The sequence below is a fragment of the Podarcis cretensis genome (genome assembly GCF_951804945.1).
Source record: "Podarcis cretensis genome assembly, chromosome: Z".
NCBI classification, from domain to species: Eukaryota; Metazoa; Chordata; class Lepidosauria; order Squamata; family Lacertidae; genus Podarcis; species Podarcis cretensis.
Genome location: NC_137184.1, coordinates 29810722 through 29833192, shown reverse-complemented (window position 1 = coordinate 29833192; position 22471 = coordinate 29810722). Strand labels below are relative to the sequence as shown.

The following is a 22471-nucleotide window of genomic DNA, read 5'->3' as shown; positions in this document are numbered from 1 at the left end:
CTGATAGGTAAAGAGACCCCTGACCATTAGGTCCAGTCGTGGCCGACTCTGGGGATGCAGCGCTCATCTCGCTTTATTGGCCGAGGGAGTTGGCGTACAGCTTTTGGGTCATGTGGCCAGCATGACTAAGCCGCTACTGGCGAACCAGAGCAGTGCACGGAAACGCCGTTTACCTTCCTGCTGGAGCGGTACCTATTTATCTACTTGCACTTTGACGTGCTTTCGAACTGCTAGGTTGGCAGGAGCAGGGACTGAGCAACGGGAGCTCACCCCGTCACGGGGATTCGAACCACCAACCTTCTGATTGGCAAGTCCTAGGCTCTGTGGTTTAACCCACAGCGCCACCCATCCCTCATAGTCACCCTCGCGACCTTCTGATAGTCTCCCCTTAATTCTTGCCCAGATCTTTCAACTGTTCATTATAGGAACTTGGCTTCCAGAACCCTCACCACTGTCCTTCTTGCTCTGGACATGCCCCAAAGTACTTCTTAAAATGAGGTCCCAGAAGTGGACACAATGGGTTGCATCCAATGCTAGTCCTACTCAAACCACTGAAATTAATGGACATTGTTAACTTAGGTCCATTAATATCAGTAGGTCTCCTCTTGAGTATAATTTACTCCATACTCTTCATGCTTAAGCAGCACTCCAGTCTCTGGCATTTAAATCACACATTGGCTATGTGAGTGTGCGAAGGGGTGTATCTAGTAACCAGAGCACATTTCTACAAATGGTAGATGCATCAACACTGAAAGGCAGTACATAGCCTGCCATTTTACATACCACTGCTGATGAGGTATATTTTGAACTGTTTTTACTGTAGAGCAATTGTGTTTTCTTAGCATATCTTTAGTCCAAAGAACACACACATCCCTTTGGCTTTAAAAATAGTGTAGAGGGCAATAGAAGGATAAAATAAGATGTCAGGCAACAGACAGAATAATGCTTCTGCAACATGTAATGATGCAGTAGAGAATCATGTCAGTGGCCCTTGGTTGGATGCTAGAAGTGTGTTCCCATTGTTGTCACTGGAGTATTGGAGGGTACAATAGTTTGGATGCTCTGCACCAGCAATGTTGGACTTTTCAAAACTATTGCTGGGTCGCAGCTTGGAAGATAGCTTGGCCATGAAAGATATCCATCTCAGCACAGTGTTCATGGCCAACAATCAACTGGGTTCCTTGGCCTTTTGCTCTTTCCCCTCCCAACATCAGCTTAATGCTCTACCCAACCCATAGCAACCCTCACAATCTGAGTGACACCCATATTCCCCACTCCATCCCTATATCCAGACAATTTGATTTTGCCCTTGGCCAAGTCTGGTGCACAACCCTACTTCAAACTACAGTGGTACCTCAGATTAATTACTTAATTCGTTCCGGGGGTCCGCTCTTAACCTGAAACTGTTCTTAACCTGAAGCACCACTTTAGCTAATGGAGCCTCCTGTTGCTGCCGCGCTTCCAGAGCATGATTTCTGTTCTCATCCTGAAGCAAAGTTCTTAACCTGAGGTAATATTTCTGGGTTAGTGGAGTCTGTAACCTGAAGCGTATGTAACCCGAGGTACCACTGTACTGTTCCTGTAAACTCAGAGGCACACAGTTGAATGTGAAGGCAACATGAGGGAAGAGAAAAGAAGGTAATATATTTAAGCAACAACACAACAACGCAGCAGTTAAAATGGGGGAAGGGGCATTCAGAAGGATTTTCCCCAAAGTCCCCTTCTGTGCTCTTGTCTTGCTCTGGGATAAACCAAACAAGTGTGTCGTGCTCCGATAAGGAAATTATTTGTAGCTGGTTGATCTAAATATGCCTTTATGCCAGGTACATCTATTATGAAAAAGCAAAACTGGCATTTTTTATGACTCAGGCTGCTCTTTCATAGATCCCCAGGGCATGAGCCTTTTTGGAAGACATTTACTTAATGGTTCAAACAGTATGGCAGGTGACAATGCAAAGAACACAGAAAGTCACTGATGAAGAACCCAGCTGTCTTGTAATGTGACAGTACACAGTGCATAAAAAAGAAAGCACGGCTGAACAGCTTCTACACAAGCGTATGCGTGATGGTGAACATCATGACCCATATTACCAATGAATTTCGTGTATTCCAGTAATTTGGCCACTGCCAGTTGAGGAGATGGAATGGAAGAAGATAAAAATGAATCCTTTTCTGTGGTGCTTTCAGCACAATGCCCTTCTTCTCTAGCAGATATCTATACTCATGTCATGGTTAGCTGTTTTTTTAAACGATTTTGCTGTAAAGCTCTGAGTTCCATTCCAATTCCAGCATATACCCAAATACACTCATAGGAATACTGCCACCATTCACATTTCCATCAAAGTCTGTCTAAAAAGGTAAAGGGACACCTGACCATTAGGTCCAGTCGTGGCCGACTCTGGGGTTGTGGTGCTCATTTCGCTTTATTGGCCGAGGGAGCCGGCATACAGCTTCTGGGTCATGTGGCCAGCATGACTAAGCCGATTCTGGCGAACCAGAGCAGCGCACGGAAACGCCGTTTACCTTCCCGCCGGAGCGGTACCTATTTATCTACTTGCACTTTGTGCTTTTGAACTGCTAGGTTGGCAGGAGCAGGGACTGAGCAACGGAAGCTCACCCCGTCGCGGAGATTCGAATCACCAACCTTCCTTATTCCTCAGGAGACCATCCTAATTTTTTTCTCCAATTACTCTCCAGCAGTAGTAGTCCAGCTCATCTTGAGGAAGAAGATAGAGACAGGAAGCATTCATCTTTTTCAGCCAGCCCTGTCTTCTCTGCATCCTGGGAAGTGCCATAGCTCAGTGGTAGAGCAGCCACTTTGCATGCAGAAGATCCTGCTTCAATCCCTCACATCTCCAGAGTAGGCTGGGAGAGGTCTCTGTATGAAACTCTGGAGAACCATCAGTAAGTGTAGACAATACTGAGCTAGGTGGATCAATGGGGGTACCAGAGCAGAGGAAGTCTTAGTGTGACCTGTTGTTTTCTTCTGCAGATAAAAGTTGGGTTTTTTAATGCCATAACCGATTCCCATTGTCTACATCTGTGCCCCCAAGTGATCCTTATCTGGTATGAGGACAGGGATTATACTTGCACACAGTGGCCCTATTTTTATCTGTGAAATGTATTGCTTTCTTGTCCTGAACCCACTGTATAGATGAAGGTAGGGGAAAGAGGAGGATGAAAGTTAACTGCAGTTTCAACTGCTCACTGGGAGGGAGATGCCATCAATTGGCTCAAAAAATCCAACATATGGCTCAAGATAGCTTACTCACGTTAGCTTAATAAACTGCCAATCGACTAGGCACAAATTATGGACTATGGCATCCCCAGTGAGGACAGCTTAGTGGATCACTCATCCACATTTAACACTTTAAGAAACCACTGGAGAAAGGAGATTCCCACTACCCAGGGATGGGGAAACCTGTCGCTCTCCAGATGTGATTGTACTCTGACCATTGTCCCTGCTGGTTAGGGCTGATAGGAGAGCTGCAGGGCGACAGGTTCTCCAGTCCCTACTATAAATGCAATGGGCTGGTCATTAGCTCTGAGGCTTTAACAAATTAGGGAACAAGAAAAGAAAAAGGGCAGGTCATAACACTTGCCAGAGATTATGAAGTTCTAAGAGTGTTTAAAATCTATATGGATCATCATGGCTCCCCGGATTCCCTGGGGTCCTGCATCATTAGGAAAATAAGATCTGGCAAGGTCAGGGTGTTCTGCTCTGCTTGCTCACCCTTACAATTAAATCTTCACAGCCATCCCTATCTAGATATAGGCGCTAATGCTGATGACTCATGTCCAACCTGCCAAATCTTATGCCCTCTAGCCTGATGTAAATTCCTTTGTCTCCCAGGATCATGTCTTAATCTGCTCATCTTTTCCAGTTATCTAATATATCCCCCGTTGGCTACATTACTGGCAACCAACAATTTTTTAAAAGTTTTAGGATCGTCAATCAATCTATCTCCTTCCAATTTCAGCCATGGACCAGTCAGGTTTTAAAAGTTAAGCCCATAATCCCCAAACAAACCAATATAGAATCGTAATCATAGAATGGTTGAGTTGGAAGGGACCACAAGAGTCATCTAGTCCAACCTCCTGCAATGCAGGAATCATTCGCCCAATGTGGGGCTCTAACCCATGACCGTGAGATTCAGAGTCTCCTGCTGCACCAACTGAGCTATATAATATTGGGTCTGATGAAAGATTTATTTTTTAATAAATAATGCAGACAAGTTCCTTTCCTCAACATGGTGTTTCAAAGTGCCAACGCGTGATCCTATAACCTACCCCAAAAGTTTTATATCCCACCCACCCACATTAAAAAGGTCCTAAAGGTAAAGGTAAAGGTACCCCTGCCCGTACGGGCCAGTCTTGACAGACTCTGGGGTTGTGCGCCCATCTCACTTAAGAGGCCAGGGGCCAGCGCTGTCCGGAGACACTTCCGGGTCACGTGGCCAGTGTGACAAAGCTGCATCTGGCGAGCCAGAGCCGCACACGGAAACGCCGTTTACCTTCTCGCTGGTAAGCGGTCCCTATTTATCTACTTGCACCTGGAGGTGCTTTCGAACTGCTAGGTTGGCAGGCGCTGGGACCGAGCAGCGGGAGCGCACCCCGCCGCAGGGATTCGAACCGCCGACCTTTCGATCGGCAAGCTCTAGGCGCTGAGGCTTTAACCCACAGCGCCACCTGCGTCCCAAAAAGGTCCTAGGGGCCCACTAATCTCTCTATATATTTTGGAAAGTTGTCCATTCCCTTGCTAAGCATTTGGATACCTCTTATGATATCTGAAGATGGGAAGGGGAAAACCATGTATGCCACCTTGAGGTCCATGGAGAAATACTGTAAATAAATAATAATATTGTAACCACAGTTTGCATGATGGCTCCTGAGATCAACGAACAGGTTTTAGTCTATATCTGGATGCAATTGGATGCCAATTTGAATCAAGATGACTGATTGAATCTTTCAAAACTGCACTGATATCTTGGTTTCTGATATTCCTGAGCAACTCAGGTTATGAGGCTGCCATAAAGTAAATAAGCATTAAAGACAACTCAGTTAATCTCTGTACAGTGGTACCTCGGGTTACATACGCTTCAGGTTACATACGCTTCAGGTTACAGACTCCACTAACCCAGAAATAGTACCTCGGGTTAAGAACTTTGCTTCAGGATGAGAACAGAAATCGCACGGCGGCAGCAGCGGGAGGCCCCATTAGCTAAAGTGCTGCTTCAGGTTAAGAACAGTTTCAGGTTAAGAACGGACCTCCAGAACGAATTAAGTACGTAACCAGAGGTACCACTGTATTAGAGAAGGAGTGTCTTTGTGGACTTATTTTGAATCTAACAATAATATACACCAGAGCAGTGTGCATTAGAGTGCAGAAAATTCAAGATGAGTATATTCAAAACTTTTCACATGGAGGCAATGCATGTGTACACAAGTCTGTGTTAGGATTTTCACCAATCTATCCATAACAGAAATAAATAATATAGAACTTCTCTGAGCTTCACCACTTGCTTCAAAACAGACCTTCACACAGATGAAATGAATTCAGGAATGTGTGTGATCATGGCAACATGATGCTTTATATCTGTCTGAAACCAAAATGCCATTTGCCTTATTCTCCCCACTCTTTTTTGTTTAGATTTCCTACACAACATGAAAAGCCTCCTGCAGTATCAAGGATATGGATGCACAACATTTATCTTCTGAAAGGACATGGGAGGTCCAAAAAAGCACCTCCCCACACATCCAGAGTTTGTCATTATCACACCAGTGTTTTGGAAGGCCTATCATCTGGTGCAACTGCTGACATTCAAGTTAAGGTTGCAATGTGTCTTCAAAAAGGTTTGGTTTATGCGAAGCAAACTCTAAATTAAGCTCACCATCAACCATTCATGAAACAATGCCTCCCTTTTGTCCAGCCAGTTATTGCATTCACAGTTTACAAATTTGTAAATTTGATCTTACATCATCTGAAAACATGCAAAATTCATACAACATCAACGCAGGGGAAGACATAACCTTTCCTAAATGGTGACTTAAACCTCAGTTCAAGATAGTGATGTTCTTACACTTGCCATGGCCTAAATAAATTTAATTTTAAGTATTTCAGTTCTTATTCATCCTGTTTATTACACTTACTTGTTGCTTTTTACATGATACTGTCTCAAAGCAACTTAACAAAGTAAGAAAAGAAATATTAAAACCAAATATAATAACAGCAATAAATATAATAACAGCAATAAAACAGGAACCTAAAATGTTCATCCATAAATATATAAGAAAAAGGACAGATTCAACCAAACCCTTTTAAGTTGTTTATACAATAACTAAAGCTGGGGTGCACAGTGATGTGGTCACATTTGCTGATGATATTAAACTGCTCAGCATCATTCATATATATATATATATATATATATATATATATACTCTCTCTCTCTCTCTCAATTTCTCTCTCTCTCTCATGGGACTTGAGCTGCCAGTGACTGACCAGGTATGAGACCTTGGGGTCATAGTGGACAGCTATAAGAAGATGCCAAGCCTTTGTGATGCAGCTTTGAAAAAGGCAAATTCCATATTAGGAATCATTAGGAAAGGAATGGGGGGGGGGCTGACAGTACCATAATGCCGTTATAAAGATCTATGGTGTGACCACACTTGGAGTACTGTGTACAGTTCTGGCAACCTCACCTCAAAAAGGATATTGTCGAGTTGGAAGAAGTTCAGAAAAGAGCAACAAAATGATCAAGAGGATGGAGAAACGCTTCTTCGAGAAAAGGTTACAGCTTTGAGTAAGAGGGGGCATGACTGAGCTTCTTGACACCCAATGAAGTAAAATGTTGGAAGATTCAGAGAACACAAAATAAAGTACTTCTTCACACAACACACTGCAGAATTTGCTCCCACAAGAGGCAGTGATGGCCATCCACTTGGATTGCTTTCAAAGAGGACTGGAAAAATTCACAGGGGAGAAAGAGATCCATAGCTACCAGTTATGATGGCTGTGCTGTGCCTCCACAGTTGGAGGGAATAATGCTTCTGCATGACCAGTTGTTGGAAAGCACAGATTGCCAGCAACACACACAAGACAAGAAAGATGGGTATATTTATTAAAACATAACAACTATAGAATTGGGAAAAAGCAATGACAAACCTAGACAGCATCTTAAAAAGCAGAGACATCACCTTGCCAACAAAGGTCTGTACAGTTAAAGCTATTGTTTTCCCAGTAGTGATGTATGGAAGTGAGAGCTGGACCATAAAGAAGGCTGATCGCCGAAGAATTGATGCTTTTGAGTTATGGTGCTGGAGGAGACTCTGGAGAGTCCCATGGACTGTAAGAAGATCAAACCTATCCATTCTGAAGGAAATGAGCCCTGAGTGCTCACTGGAAGGACAGATCCTGAAGCTGAGGCTCCAATACTTTGGCCACCTCATGAGAAGAGAAGACTCCCTGGAAAAGACCCTGATGTTGGGAAAGATGGAGGGCACAAGGAGACAACAGAGGACGAGATGGTTGGACAGTGTTCTTGAAGCTACTAACATGAGTTTGACCAAACTGCGGGAGGCAGTGGAAAACAGGAGTGCCTGGCGTGCTCTGGTCCACGGGGTCATGAAGAGGCAGACACGACTAAATGACTAAACAACTAAACAACAACAACATAGAATCTGCCAGTCAATTCAACCAAATTAACCAAAACCAATGAGGTCTGGGAGCTGAGATGCATTGATGGGAAGATTTCCCATCAATCCTGAGCCAGCTGCCAGCCGCATGCTGTGATCATGCAGGAAGGCCTGAGGGAACTCCTCTGACCCTCACTGCCTGCTCCTTCAGTATATGAACCCGACATGCGCACCATGGCTCCACTGGCCAACATTCACCCCAATGCACCCAACTGGCCCAAAACCACTCTGGCTCTGATATTAGTCTGATATTTTCCAAAATCCACTCAACCACCTGAGCCAAATGCCAATTAACCGAATTCAAACAAAATGCCAGTCAAGCGGACAACACCCAACAGTGTGAAGAAGGCGAGAAAGAAGTGATACGTGTCAATTAGTGTCACCCAAAAAAATCCTACTTAATGAAGGCAACTAGCAGAGCCCACACTGGAAAATAGGAGGGTGAGTGTCTTAATGGGTAGACAGAAGAGGGAAGGGAAAATTGCCCCCACGTGGATGCCTCCTTTGTGGGGGAGGAGGGTGTGGCAAATGAATCCCCCTCACCATATGGGAAAGGAATGGAATTACAAGTGTGCTGTTGTATGGTCCTGCTTTCAGACGTCCCACAGGCATCTGGTTGGCCACCGAGAGAAGAGAATGCAGGTTGAGATGGGCCCATAGCTGTCAACTGTCCCTTATTTGGCGGGAAAGTCCCTTATCCCAGCGCTGTGTCCCGCTGCTGTCCCTTATTGATGATGTCCCTTAAATTTCCCAGGTTTCAAAGAAAGCAGCTCCTCTCCCTCCCTCCCTGCCGGCCAGGGAGGAGGGAGGCTCCAACTGTGTTGCTTGGCTGCATTGCTCACCCAATAAGGAGTCTAAGAATGACTGGGGGTGGAGCTTGCATGCCTTGTGCCGATCAAATCGGCCGTGTTGCCTGGGGACTCGCCTTTGCTCAGTGCTTCCCAGCGGAGAGGTGACGGTGGTTTTCCTTGCTGCATCCCCTTTGCTGGGTTGCTGCGCTGTGGGAACCACCACATGAGGCTTCGTTTGGCTGCTGGCTGGGCTTTCTGCCTTTGGCTTGGAGGGGCTCAGAAGCTGAACATACCTGTGCTTGGAAAATCCCTTATTTTGGCTGCTGATCCCTTATTTTTGAGGCTGTTGCTCCCTTATTTTCAAATCTGTAAGTTGACAGCTATGGATGGGCCACTGGCCTGATCCAGCAGAGTTATCTTTGTTTTCAATGGTGGAGCTCTTGCTTTGCATGCAAACAAAAATGCAGAGCTAGACAGGCCAATAATCTAACTAGATATAATGCTGCTTCCTATGTTAACTCGTTTCTGAATGTTTTACAGTGCAAAGGGCTCTTTTTTCAATGAAAAGGGAAAATAAAATGCCCAGAAAGATTTCAGGCAGAGTTTAATTTCAGCATTTGAACTTCTGCCATATTTGCATTAGGAGAAAACACTTTATTTTCTTTCTTTCTTTTTTTTGAGATATTAATATTGAAAAATTATATTATATGAATTAAACCAAGTTAATAATTTGCTGGTAAAATTTATGAGTTTAGAAAGCAGGAACAAGGGTTGTGAGGAAGTCCAAAGATGAATATGAAATGTGGATTTTGGAAAAGATTGTGTTATTATCTATGTATTTTATTGTTAAACTAAAATCTAATAAATATTATATATATAAAAAAAGAAAACACTTTATTTTCTAAGAAGGATATGTTTTCTCCACAGTCTCTAAAATTCATTAACAACTAACAGGATTTTGTGCAAAATGAACTAAAAGACCAAGCACATAACATTCCAGCCCCTAAGGAGAATGGCTTAAAAGGCTGAGTGTATGAAAATGGAAGATGTTGATGCAAAGTGCTCTCAAACAACCATTACCAGCACGCTCACTTTCAAATAGAATGAGGTGTGCAAAATATGTTTTATAAGCGGTCATAAAGTCCTAGTTTCAAAAATCTGCTGCCCTCTTCAGATATGTTTGCATACAAGAGAGATTCTCTCTCTCCCCCCCCCCCCTCTCTCTCATTCTCATTCTCTCACGTTCCCCAGATTTGGGTAGATTGAGTATAATATTTTTTTAAAGGTTTTGCATTCTTTTCCATATGAAAATAAAAAGTTGTAGAATAATCCATATTTAATTATTAAAATCAGACCAACACAAGAGAGCCCTTTCCGCAATGTTCCAAATATGTTACAATATTTTCTACACATTAAAACTGGGGAGGGGGAAGAAACCTTTTGAAAAAATCCACGTAAAGGTTGCAAAATCAAACCTTTGTTTTCATGGAGGATTTTATTGGGGTGAGTGAGGATAAATAATGCAGTGGGTTGGAATCAAGACTAAGTTAGTTAAGAACACGAGAACAGAACATGAGAACATCAGACCAAGGGCCCACTCCATCTAGAGTTCTGTTTTCCCAATGGCCAACCAAATGCCTGTGAGAAACCCACAAGGAGGACATAAGCACAATAGCAACTGAGTCAAATCTAGCCTGCAATGTGGATCTTGAAAAGGACCTGGCCTTCTGAGCTCTGAAAGGTTCTTCATCTCCCATGTACAGAAAGGAAGGAGCAGGAGGGTCTATTGTTTTCTGAAGAAGTGAGTAACAGATATGGGACCCAAGGGGGCTTACAGATAAAACAGGAACAGCTAAGCTCTCACAGCCATGAATTGTAAACAGAGGTGCTGCGAGGGAGAGGAGCTTGAAGGGAGTGCATGGAGTGATGTCTCACAGAGTACACAAGACCATGAGACATGAACGGCAAGGGAGCTGCTGCTGTGACTTGCAACATCTGTGCCATTTCTGTCTTCCTGACTGACATTATGCAAAGCTACACCTGCAGCAATTGCAAGCTAGTTGCCTTGCTGGAAGAAAAGGTACAGCAACTTGAGGCTGGCTATCTACACTTTGTGCTATCGGGCAAGCCAGATGAGGAAATTCTAGATCAGAGCAGAGCGTCCTGGAACACAGATGCGGGTGGAGGTGGGAAATCGTCCAATGCAGAAGACGAACCACTGGATGAATGTGACACACACAAAAAAAGCAGGACGACCAGGGGACCTGCTTTGCTGGGAACTGAGAGGCGCGGGAAGCCACCAACTGCTTCCCTTTTAAAAAAGCGGCAAAAAAACCCTTTTAATATGGGTTGCCATACGTTCGGGTTTCCCCAGACATTTACCATGGGAACTGAAATTCCCAGCCGCCTTTTCCGCTTGCCCGGGATTTTCCGTACGTATGGCAGTTGGAAGGGACCTGGAGGATCATCTAGTCCAACCCGCTGCAATGCAAGAATATGCAGCTGTCCCTTATGGGGATCGAACACACAACCTTGACATTATCAGCACCATGCTCTAACCAACTGAGCTATCCAGATAGTTTTAATTTGTATATGCAAACTGGTGGTGCATGTGTGTGTGATGAATTTCCCTTTTTTCCTGACATTTCTCTTTTTTATTATTTGTAACACCAAACTATGCTTTAGCATTATATCTAAACCAACCCCTGGTGAGGGAAACCACCCAATAACAGAGAAGCACATTCTGGGCATTTAAAAGACTAGCACCTGGGGTTGTGTGCAAGGGCACTCCCCGCCCCCCCCCCCCCACTGGCAATGAAAAGGACTTCTCTCTTATAGCAGCTCCTAATCTTTGAATAAACATATCTTTCGATGAAGCGAAATGAGCATGAAATGGATTATGTGCTTACATGGCTCTCTTATATTGCTGGACACTCCAGAGTTTGGGAAAGGACTAAATAAGCAGGGCTGCTTGGCGTAATTAATTATGCCACAAGCCCATGACAAATTCAAAGCAGAAGCAAAAGACCAAAAACGAAAAAGAAAAAAGAAAAAAACGACACATGTCACTCTTAGCAGTACTTAATTCTACAGACCATAGCACAATTATATACTCAGCTGCTCCGATAAGTAGGTGTTAAAAGAAGGAAGAATTACGGTATAAGATTTCTCCTAATCATGCCATGCTGGAAATGATGCAAGGAGGGTATAATCACTTTGGCCCAGTGATCTAAGAAAGTGCCGCAACATTTAATTCAGGGACGGTGAACCTCTAGTTCTCCAGATGAAATTTGTTTGTTCGTTTCTACATTTTTATCCCATCTTTCCTCCAAGGGTCTCAAGATGGAGTACATGCATCTCTCCATCTCCCTAATTTTACCCTCATAATAACCTTGCGAGGTAGGTTAGCTTGAGAGACTGGCACAAGATCACCCAGTGAGGTCCTAGTCTGACACTCCCATCAGCCCCAGAGAGCATGGTCAATGGCCAGTAACAATGGGAGTTCTAGACAAGCATCTTCTGCTGAGCTGCAGGTACCCCATCCTAAATTCAATGGATTGATTGGCTAGATTACTTGAATAATAATAAAAAACTCTTTGGAGTGACCAAACAACCAGTGTTAATTATTGTTTTTAATTTAAGTATTTGGGTTGTGTGGTTTTTTTAATAGAAACCGTAGGTGCAGACACAATCTTAGATGAGATGATTTCCCCTTCTATTTTACCCACCAGAAAATGCCTCACCAGGATGGGGCCTGCTGCTATGGATTATTTAAAAACAAAAGGATGAGTGCTTCAGAATGAGTCGGATGGATCCAAAAGACAAGAGCTGAAACCAGTGAATTATCCATTCCACTCACAAAAAAAGTCCTTACATGAGCAGAAACTTTGGATCAGGCCCTCTCCTTGGGATTCATCCCAATGTTTTTCTTCATATGCTAACGTCTGCAAATTTAACTAACCAAGTACGCTAAACCTACTTTTTCATGCATGGGAGAAGAGGAAGCTCAAATGTTCGCTCTCTTGTAATTGGCAGCCAATGCAGTTCCTCTACAACCTTTGCTGGACTCATCCCATCAGCCCCCAGAGTGGTGGGATTTTTAGTGGGTGGGTGTATTCTGTGCCATGTCATTGATGAATAATAGTTCATTAGTGCTGGATTAATACCAGACCCTCGACACAGCACACAACTTCATTAGTTGTTCTGTGATTCTTCCCTAATATTCTTGCATTATTGCTGTCCAGAGGACACAATTTGCATAACATGAGACATGCAAATCTCTGTAGACACGCAAATCTCATAATGGATACTAGAATTTAAATAGCTTCATCATATAATGCCTCTTGCCGCAATGGGAGAAAGTTTGACCAGGTAAGCTATATGTCTACCCAGTTTAGCATCAAGGACAAACACTTGATAGGCAACTTCCAAGGCTCCTTTTCTCCCTCTTATTCAAAGAGTTTAACTGGCCTTTGAACAGATAACCCTACAAATTTTTGAGGACCCCATAAAAAATAGAGGCTGGAGTAGAAGATTAACTTTGTAATGGTACATCCAGACAGTGCCATAGCTACAGGAGGCTAGCTGGGGGTTTTTTGCCCCGGATGAAGCCTCCAGAGAGGCGCCACTGATGCTCCCAGCCTGTTTGTGAGGGGGGTGCCAAACTGGGTCTTTGACACAGGAGAAATAAAGCCAAGTTTCGCCAGTTCATCAGGTACATGAACTGACCCAGACCCCAAGATGATCATTTGAGACACTTCTTTATGTACCCCCTCCATAAGAGGTCCAGAGGATGACAACATGAGTATGGGCCTTTTCTGTGGTAGCTCTGTGTTTGTGAAATGTTCTCCCCAGGGAGGCTCAGCTGGCACCTTCATTACATATCTTTGGGCACCAGGCAAAAACATTCTTTTTCTTTCAGGCTTTTGGACGATTAAAGGATCTATGACCTTTTTTGATAGTGTTGTGTATTCTTGTGATTCTCTGATGAAGAGATGATGATGATGATGATAGCTGGTTCTCTCTAAAGTAGGCCACTCAAAGTGCCTGTGACACCTTCAGTTACTGTGATGAAACATGCTTTATAACCCAGATGAACAATGGACAAACAAGCATTAAATGGTAGGTAGCATGTTGTAACACAGACACACAATAGCAGCCACTTATAACAATATTTGCCTGTTCAAGCTTCTGAATTACTCAGCCTCTTTATGTCAAGCTTCAGATCATAGTTAATTGCTTTCTATTGAATTTGGCACTTAGGTAAGTGTCAGAATGTGCTGAATGTTGCTGGTGGGGGGTGGGGAGAGAGAAGGAAATATAGCTATTTTAAATCTTTCAATTCCACCCGCCATGTGTCCCTTGATGGTTCTGAGAATTAAACAAATTAATCACAGGCCAAATAACAACAAAACTAGGAAAAAATAGGAGATTAATCCCTTGCTTAAAGCACATTTTATTCAGCAAAAACTAAACACACCATGTTAAAAATCGTCAATGTTCTTCAGCTGGTGTGAGCGGAAGGGAGGAATGATGTTTTAATAGTGCTACATTATCAAGCATGTTAACATTAATATCCTCAGGTAAGACAACAAATAGGAAGGCCATCTGCATGGGGAGAGAAACCATGCCTTATGTCTGATAGAGGTTAGTGATGAAATTGATAATTATCTGATTCAACTCCACTACAAAGCAAGTTCCATTTCCCCCAGTACAAACTTGGTACCTTGAGCATTGCAATGGCAGGGACCCAAGGAAACGTAATTTCCCCAGGGTTTCCAAGTCCTCAGTTTGTACATCAGGTACCTTGCAAACTAACCACGACAGGGCTACTTTTACTTGGGATACTACTGAACACGCTGCAATTAAACACAGTGTTGGATTAAGAAGCCTAGCCCTCTGCTTCGAAGTGAGACTCTCCACGTAATGTACAGCTCTTTTTCCCTCACCCACCTCACCTCAGAAAAGTGTTTTGTTTTGCAACTATGTTAGTTACAGATATAACTTAGGCTGCCATTTTGGAGAAAATAATAATTTTATAAAACTGTCTTTTGATTATTCTGTTTTCTTTTGAGTCTATTGTCAAGCTAAACTAAAGGGACCTGTACAAGCCTTTTACAGCACAGAACCAGCTGCTTTTAGCTCCTGTACATAGTGAATAAGCACTGAAAAGAATAAACTGTTAGAATCTATGGAGGCCATTGAATGCATGAAAAGAGAATCAGCTAGGCATGGCAACTGCGATTAATCTTGAATTGTTTTGTAGACTGATGGAAGACTTTTAATGAACAGGAAAATTAGTCAAAGTCTTAATAAAGAAAGACACTGAAAAATGTTTATATGTAATCACGCAATATTATGATAAGGGCTGATCTGAAGAGTCAAATGATGTTGATTAGTTCAGGATGATGACATTGAGTTGCAACTACAGTGGTACCTCGGGTTAAGAACTTAATTCGTTCTGGAGTTCCGTTCTTAACCTGAAACTGTTCTTAACCTGAGGTACCACTTTAGCTAATGGGGTTTCCTGCTGCTGCCAGGCTGCCGACATGCAATTTCTGTTCTCATCCTGAGGTAAGGTTCTTAACCTGAAGTACTATTTCAGGGTTAGCGGAGTCTGTAACCTGAAGCGTCTGTAACCCGAGGTACCACTGTATTAAGACTGCTGATATCCTTTGACTGGTGAACTGTCGACATGTGTAATCTGGTCATGTATAAACACATTGCTTTGGATGTGCTTGCTTGCAGCCTCCTTATTTTTGACGCCGTCCTATGCTCATTTCTATTTCACTGAAGGCCCATCTTTTCACTTGGAGCTACATCCTTTTCTTTTGGGTTTCTGTGAGCGTAACCTCTAGTCTAGGAACCCGCCCCCCCCCCTTTTTTAATTTCCCCAACAGCCACTCAGTTCAATAAAACTTAGTGGATCTATCATCAGAGTTTTAATTAAATCTATATGTTTGCATATGAAGAAAAACAGCTTTTCCTCCTCCTTTTCATTTTAAAGACAATGCTCCCATCTTATGCTAACAGCAAAGCATTCAAACTGGGGCACAACCAAGAGAGGGCACATCTGCTACTGTAAGTGACGCATGTTTAGCTGTAGGCACATGAATGCAGGGAAAGCGGCGCATACCAACCAAGGCAGCATCTGCACCAAACACGCTCCGTTTTTTCTTGACTGCCTATTTAAGATGAAACAGTTTTGATGCTCACAGAAAGACTGATCATGAAACTACCCTTACGTACTAAACTCAGCTAACAACAATAAGGCAGAGCCCTACTCGCGATCATTACCCAAACCCTTACAAGCTTATTTTTATTATTATTATTTATGTAAAATGATACACATGTAATCATCTCACATGGACAGAGGATTTTAGAGCCGCTCAAACTGAGAGGAAGATGAGCCTGACCCCATTTGGAGAAATAGCTGCTGCGGGGAGCTTCCCTCTTGCTCCTCACTAGGAAGAACTTGGCTCCATTATAGGGATGGCTGAATGTGTCAGTTCTGGTTTCTCTCAGCTGCTCATTTTCGCCATCTTAAGTTCATGTCCCCAAATTTCCACCTCAGTTTATTAACTGCCTTTTAAAAAAATATTCATGAAAATTCATTTGCACTTTGATGCAAATTTCTCCTTATCTATATACTTTGGTAGAGGGATGCGGTTGGCACTGTGGATTAAACCACAGAGCCTAGGACTTGCCGATCAGAAGGTTGGTGGTTCGAATCCCCGTGACGGGGTGAGCTCCCGTTGCTCGGTCCCTGCTCCTGCCAACCTAGCAGTTCGAAAGCACGTCAAAGTGCAAGTAGATAAATAGGTACCGCTCTGGCGGGAAGGTAAACGGTGTTTCCGTGCGCTGCTCTGGTTCGCCAGATGTGGCTTAGTCATGCAGCCACATGACCCGGAAGCTGTACACCGGCTCCCTCAGCCAATAAAGCGAAATGAGCGCTGCAACCCCAGAGTCGGTCACGACTGGACCTAACGGTCAGGGGTCCCTTTACCTTTACCTTATATACTTTGGAAAGTGTTCTGTAGTTTGTCTGTTCAGACCCCTTAGGGACACATGCTAGAGGTGTGCAGGGTCAGCAATGAATGGGGAAAAAAATGCTTTGTACAGTAGGCTATATTCTACCCACCCCTCCATCCACACAAGCAGGAAATGTCCATCAGAGATCAAGGACACATTCCAGGCAGGCAACACCACAAAAGGCAGGTGTGACACAAGACCAGCGAGGGGCGTGGCCTGTGGAGAGTCCTGGGGGCCAGGCACAGAGAAATGGAGGGCCACACTTGGCTGAGGCACCACATTCCTGGTTTAGATGTTGCATATTTTAAGGGGAAAGAAATGGACAGTTTTGTAATGATTTCTTTATTGTGCCCACCAGCATCCTGATAGGACAATCAGTAACCATGGCACTTTTGGGGGGGGGGCTCACCGAAAGAGGGGTATTGCATGAGGCACAGGACTCTTGGGATGAGATGATACTTTACATGCATAGGAACCGAGTGCTCACAATATTACATTGGTGGATAAATTCCTTTGCTTTGCTTTGTACAAGCTTGTAACTGAAATAACTCTCTGTGGTTACGTTTGTTGTTTATAGTGTTTAATAAAAATAATAAAGAATTCATTTTTTTAAAAAAAAGGAGAAAAGGAAATGCCTATTTATACTGTAGTGATGTGCAATGCAGCAGGGAGTGACACTTATTCATGATCTTTTCAATACATTCTAATTTACCTTGATCAGAAGCACCTCTCAAGAGCTCTCACTTTCGCAACCTCCTCATCTTTCTGGCACCTTATAGCAAACATCATGACACCTTTACTACTCTTGGGAAGAAAGAGAAACTGCCTGTGAAAGGACATCTCTCCTCCAAAGATTCTGTCCTTAGCCCACTCGGCTCAAGATGTACAAAAAGGATGCCTTCAGAACAAACAAGTTATCCTAGCACATTAAACACAAAAAGTGTTTTAAAATAATGTCAATGGCACTCAAAACACCAAGTGTAGATATGTTGACCCACATGAAGAAAAACCTAGCACTTAAATGGGTTGTTGTTTTTTTGCAATTCAGGAGGATAAAATCCCGCAACCTTTTATTATTAATACTTAATGGAACGTGAAGAATTCAGCTGCATAAAATGTTTTTTTCCTTTCTTTGCTCAGTTGTTTGGCATAGCAGACCTCACACAAAGCATATCATTATTAATTTTATCAATATTCCAGTGTTGCTCCAAGGAGCTCAAGGATCTTCCCCCTTGTCCCACGGTATCTTCACAATAGCCCTGTTCGGATGTTAGCCCAAGGGGCAGTGAATGGCTCAGGTTTATTCAGAAAGCCTAAGGACTGAGAATGGATTCAAACCCAGGTCACGCTGGGCATTATGCTAACGGCACCACCATGCTGAGCATCTATTGCTTGCCATAAGTGGACTACGAGCATAATATCTAAACCCTAACTATTTCAACAGAAAAGAAAGGGTGATTAACATGGGAACCTGCCTTAAAGCAATTCAGATTGGTGGTTCCTCTAGCTCAGGGTTTCCCAGGCTTGGGTCTCCAGCTGTTTTTGGACTACAGTTCCCATCATCCTTGACCACTGATCCTGCTAGCTAGGGATGACGGGAGCTGTAGTCCAACATCAGGTGGAGACCCAAGTTGCTTAATACTGTCTCTTACTTAATACTGTCTACACTGACTGGAAGCAGCTCTCCAGAGTTTCAGACAGGAATATTTCCCAGCTGAACCTGGAGATGCCTGGGATTGAACCCAGTACATTTTGAACAAAGAGCCATGTGCTGCACCACAGAGCTACAGCACTTCCAAAGCATGAAATACTCATAGGTTGCCATCCTTAGTTGTACTTGAATATTTTGGTCTTCGTATATTACTAGTATTATTGAATGTAGCATTTCAAATGCAGCCCTCCAGGCCTCTCCATCTGGCACTCATTCTGGTCTTCACTTACCTGATAGGGGAAGACAGGTGACCTTCATTGGCCTCTTTTAAAAGATATCCTTTGGTGATAAGTGAGATTACCTTTGTACCTGGTCCAGAAGCTGCAGCTGGTGAAAAATACTGCATCTAGACGGTTGATGGGAACTGACTACCATCACCACATAGCTCTGGTATTTTTAAGCTTGCACTGGCTACTCAAATGAAACTGGGCCAGGTTCAAAGTTCTTGTATTAATTTACAAGGCCCTTGGGTCCAGGATAGCTTGAGGACCACCAGGATAGCTTGAGGACCCCCCTGATGCTTCTCATCCTTGATCAATCTCTGAGATCTTGTGGGGAGACTCTGTTGGTCTCCCATGGCTCAGATACACAACTTTTACCCACCAGAAACTCTGCATTTAGTATTCTGGGCCAAACTCCTTGGAAGCTCCTCAGCTCAGATCAGGCCAGCCCACTCTCTGTTGAATGTCAGACACTTGATGAAAACCTTTTGGATAACAATATAGTGGTACAACAATAAAACTGCTAGCGCATTTTTGCAAAGCTAAGCAGGGTCTGGTATGGTTTCAGATTGGATGGAGTACCACGTGTTGAAATTCATGCATTGAAGGGGGCTGGACTAGACAACCATTGGGGTCCATTCCAACTCAACAATCATATGATTCTATTTCAGCAGGCATTTTAAGCAAGTTTTCTGTTTTTAGCATTTAAGTAATTGCATCCACAGCACTGTATGCTTTTGATTATCATTATGTGCACCACTTAGAAAACAGTTGACATAAATAAATAAGATGCTATGGCGGATCTCCTTCCACTTGCACACCCAGTTTTAGCAAACTGAAGACGCTTGGGGCAAATTCCCAGGATGTCGGAGAAGAATAAAAATTGCTGATGTTCAATACGATCCGTGTAATGTGACAACAATGTCATTTCTGCAATTAATTACAGAAATTACATGTTGTGCAATTTTACTACAGTGGACAGGAAGACGAATAATGTAGTCCTTTGTGGAACATAAACTGCAGTGGAATTGAAACAGTTCTGTATGTGACAAATACAGGGCAGAATAGAAAACAAAGCCTTATCCACACCCACCAGACATGCCTTAGGTCCCTGATTCAGGAAAAGCTTTGGGATTTGAGTTCCTAGGCCTATATTCTGTCATGCCACACTGTGAAGTCAAGATATCCTTGCCCCTGGCAAGCTTTGCAAGGGGGCTTCACACACTTTCTAAGGCAAGGCTGCACAGCTTGCTAAATACCCTGTGGCAGATGCACCCTTTATATTGGTTGGTGCTGTCAACAGTTCACAGTTGTCTTAAGCTGTTCTTTTATTACATATGCCTTTCAGTATTTGTCTGCTTGTTTCCTTTTGAAATCTTGCCAAAAATTATTCATTGGCAGCATGCAAACATCCCAGTAATCTATTAGTAACAGCAAGCCAGGCTAGATACTCCAGTCACACACAAAAAAATGTAGGAAGCAAGAAGGGTTTCTTTTCTTTTACAAATATATAAAAAGCTATCTATTGCATTTTTGTAGCCTTTTTTTAAAGCCCACTCAAATCTGAGAGGAGATGCAGAATAGAAAGCATGACTACTGGAAATTCTTTTTTAAGAGTCATCAACATTGTCGAGTCAAGCAGCCTCTTATTTACTCCCACACTCTCTCAAACACACTTACTTTAAACTCATCATCTCATTTCTAATACTCTAAGTCAAGATGATAAAAGGTGAAAATCAGACATTCTGGCACTTATAAGTGCTTTTCTTGGGGCTGATTCATATCTTCATGAACACTAACTGGATTAATTCTTTGCTTGGTCATTGGCAGCACACAGCACTCCTAAGGCAGCTGCACAGATTCCAGGACTAACTGTGGCTCTGACACCTGCCCTGACAGCTACCATTTTAATGTCCCACAATGCCCTTGACACAGTGTAGCCCTGGAGCATTGTGGGATATATAAAGGGCAGCAATGTCCACTGGGGCTTACAGTTACAGATGGATTAATCTGTATCTGTTCCTGTTCCACTTTGGTTTTGCATTTCTCCCCTATCCCTGTCCATCCATTTCAGCTGCCTCATGGTTCTTCTCTTCCAGAAAAGGTCCCTGAGAGAGAGGCAACATCATGGCATTGCATCTCTCCCAAAGTTTTGGCTCCGTTTCCAAGACTGATCTGTATGCCAAAATTCTGATCCACACAATGGTCTGGACGTGCATAAAGTTCAGCAACGGATTCCTCAAGCTTCTCTGCTCACAATTTCCTATTAGGCCTTCGTGCAATGCTGTACATTGCAGGAAATATAAATTGCAACCCCAACACACCCGGTAGTGAATGCAACACTGCATTCACCCATAAACCCCTGAGGCTCACAGGTACAGGAGAAGGCCAGCAGAGAGAGTGTTCTTTAACAGGCCCCTAAAACTGGAGCTGATCCTGAACACAGTACCCTTAGAATTGCACATCCTTCACTTACTGACTGCACCATCAAGTGATTCCATGTGCAGAAGAGCCATTACATCACAAATTTATATGGCTCACCCAGCACCCCAAACACCATAAATACAAACACTTTCACCTTCCAGTTCTAGCTCCATGGCCCTCAGACATTCGAGAGTGGCAGTGGCTCAGAGAGTACGTTCTGTGAGACGATTCCTAGGTTATGGAATTCCCTCTCCATACAGATACATCTGGCACCTTTATTCTACAGTTTCAACCACAGGCTGAAAACGTACCTCTCTACCCAGGCCTTTAACAACTGAGATGTGTGTTTTCAAGACACACCCTATTTTGCAATTCTGACAGCAATCTGTTTTTATTGTTTTTAATAGTGAATTTTAGATTGCTGTAACCTGCTCTGGGACCTGCTGGTGAAGGCTGGGTAATAAACTTAACTTTTATTATTATTACACAGGAGCTGAGGCAAGCGAGGAAGGGGCACAACTCAGTGGTGAAGCTGAAGAGCCAACTGTCAGTCAGTTGGACCCATTTGTCCATTGAACTAAATGGACAAATGGGTCCAACTCCGTTTTAACTCATATACATGGGTTGCTATAATCCTAATACAGTCTTTACAAAGATGGCCTGGGTTGAGCAGTACACTTTTTAATCATACCTCCTTTACCCTCTCCAGAGCTATTCCAGGATTCATCTGCTGAATCATTCTGTACATGTTAATTTTCTTATTTGTGGACAAATATTCCACACTGCAAGTGTATCTGTCAAAGCCACAAAAGCTCTGAGGCTGTGAGCTAGTTTTAATGAGTCCCTAAACTAGTTTATCTTGGGGGGGGGGTGCCTGAAATTATTCTGCTTTGTTACCACTACTGAGGGCATAGGAAGCTGCCTTATAACATGTGTCTTAGCCAGTATAAATTATTTTGACTGGCAAGTAACCCATTAAGAGTCTCAGGCAGAGGCCTGTCATTTCATTTCCTCCTCCCTTATTAGCCTGTCTAAAAGTGTCTAAAATCTGGTGTGGAGCCTCTTCTCTGTTTCCCAACTAAGGTGGAAGCAATGACTGGCTAGACCGATAACTCTCTTAGTGGCTGCACTCAGCTTGTGGACTACCTTGCACCATGATGTTCATTTGGCCTCCTCCCTTGCTCCTTTCTGGCATTTGGTGAAGATTTTTCTGCCATGCACATGTTATTTTCCATAATAAAGTGTGTTTTCACCTGCTGAACCTGTGTCAGGGAAGCTGCTAAAGTCTATGTATGGCTGCCCCATGTGGTGACCTACTGAACTGCAACTAGCAGCCTTCTTGGTGATGAACCTTCTGGATGGACTCAGCTCATCAAGGCTGACCATTGGATTTCTCTGGGTGGACGGAGTATAAAGGGCTTCCTTCACTAGCTGAGCTTTGCCTGAACATCTCCCTGAGCTCTGGTCTTTCCCCATATCCTTGGTTGTGCTTTGAGTCCTGGACTCCTGCCATGCTCTATGATCCTGCAGCCTATCTGACTCATCCTTCTGTCCTGACTTCCTCTTTTATCTTGATTTCCTGTTTGCTCTATGACCTCAAC

General features: G+C 43.3%; 1 protein-coding gene and 1 long non-coding RNA gene across 2 annotated transcripts in view; one reads left to right on the top strand and one right to left on the bottom strand.

The window, feature by feature from the left end:
- LOC307207623 (connector enhancer of kinase suppressor of ras 2-like) overlaps positions 1–22471 on the bottom strand; it is a 331548-nt gene that overhangs the window by 227298 nt on the left and 81779 nt on the right. The gene's annotated exons all lie outside the window — the stretch shown is intronic.
- On the top strand, positions 589–6231 carry LOC307207708. Its single transcript, XR_013834776.1, has 3 exons — positions 589–796; positions 2698–2904; positions 5651–6231. It is a non-coding gene; the product is annotated as an uncharacterized lncRNA (long non-coding RNA).